Genomic DNA, 1,631 nt, shown 5'->3' on the forward strand with positions numbered 1-1,631 from the left:
AATATGTAACACCTTTAGTTGTTTAACTATAGACATGGACCAATAACAGTAACAATATGTGATACCTTTAGTTGTTTAACTACAGACATGGACCAATAACAGTAACAATATGTAACACCTTTAGTTGTTTAACTATAGACATGGACCAATAACAGTAACAATATGTGCTACCTTTAGTTGTTTAACTATAGACATGGACCAATAACAGTCTAACAATATGTAACACCTTTAGTTGTTTAACTACAGACATGGACCAATAACAGTAACAATATGTAACACCTTTAGTTGTTTAACTATAGACATGGACCAATAACAGTAACAATATGTGATACCTTTAGTTGTTTAACTACAGACATGGACCAATAACAGTAACAATATGTAACACCTTTAGTTGTTTAACTATAGACATAGACCAATAACAGTAACAATATGTGATTCCTTTAGTTGTTTAACTATAGACATGGACCAATAACAGTAACAATACGTAACACCTTTAGTTGTTTAACTAGAGAGAGTTAAAGGACAAGTACAAAGATATTGTCTAATACAGACCTGAGAAAGTTTTATTTTTCCAATTCATAATCAATGTCACAAAGTAATGTTTATATTCAGAAACAAAGTTACAGTAGTTTTAGTACTCTTCTGAAAATGTGTATGCAGAAACCTGAAGAACAGTAACTGTGTTTATTACAGGTTTCATACAACATCATGTGTATTATATTCTCATGTACAAAAAGTAACCTAACCCTCAGTTGTTGTACCTGGAGATGTTCATCATATTAAATAAAGGATAGTATGAAAAAAGATGAAGAAAGAAGCTGAAATTGCAAGATTAGTCTTAAGAGACTAACTGATTAGTTGAACGTAATTAACTAATAAGTCTGAAAATTAATAACTTATCAAATTTCACTAATCTCCCTGCTTCTCTGTCTGAAGTATTACAATACATACTTTCTTACCATTGTACTGGGGTCAGTGCTATCTGTATATAAAGAAAGGAATGAGATGAATGTATAATCACTAATTCATCAAACACAATATTGCACAGTGAGGTATTTGCTCTGAATTCATAACCTTATTGAAACTTGTTTAAAGACAGATGGGGTACTTACCTTCATATCTGTTGTGTTTCCACCAAGGATGCCCCCAACTTCCCCCAAATCCTTTAAGAGATTAGACAACATCTCAGTAACTCGTTTCCGTTGGTGGACACTGTGATCCTTCAGCTGCTGCAGTTCATTCTGGATTGAATTTAGCTGAGACTGTCAATTAAAAATAAAACACAAGATAAAAACAACTTTTATTAATTACTTTCATAACATTATTTTTACGTAAGAATTATAATTATCTTCCCATGATGGGGGGAGGGGGCTTGACAGATCAAGATTTGTTCAACTATGTTCTGCATACTAATCATAAAAGGAATCAGAAAACCAGTCTGATTTTTTTTCCTTTTTGTGATACAAGTTGAATTGAGCACTAGGTAACAATCTCAGGAATCATAATGGCTGGAGATGGCTTGAGTGGGTAATGAAGAAAAACTTTAATATAAGTTTAACATAACAATGTTGCGACAAGGTTTTGTCATCATCAGGTTATGTTAACCTTATATTAAAGTTTTTCTTCATTAC

General features: G+C 32.1%; 1 pseudogene; it reads right to left on the reverse strand.

Annotated features, from left to right (window-relative positions):
• LOC106471515 overlaps window positions 1–1,631 on the reverse strand; it is a 46,153-nt pseudogene that overhangs the window by 26,952 nt on the left and 17,570 nt on the right.

This window comes from Limulus polyphemus, unplaced genomic scaffold (genome assembly GCF_000517525.1).
Source record: "Limulus polyphemus unplaced genomic scaffold, Limulus_polyphemus-2.1.2 Scaffold4670, whole genome shotgun sequence".
NCBI classification, from domain to species: domain Eukaryota; kingdom Metazoa; phylum Arthropoda; class Merostomata; order Xiphosura; family Limulidae; genus Limulus; species Limulus polyphemus.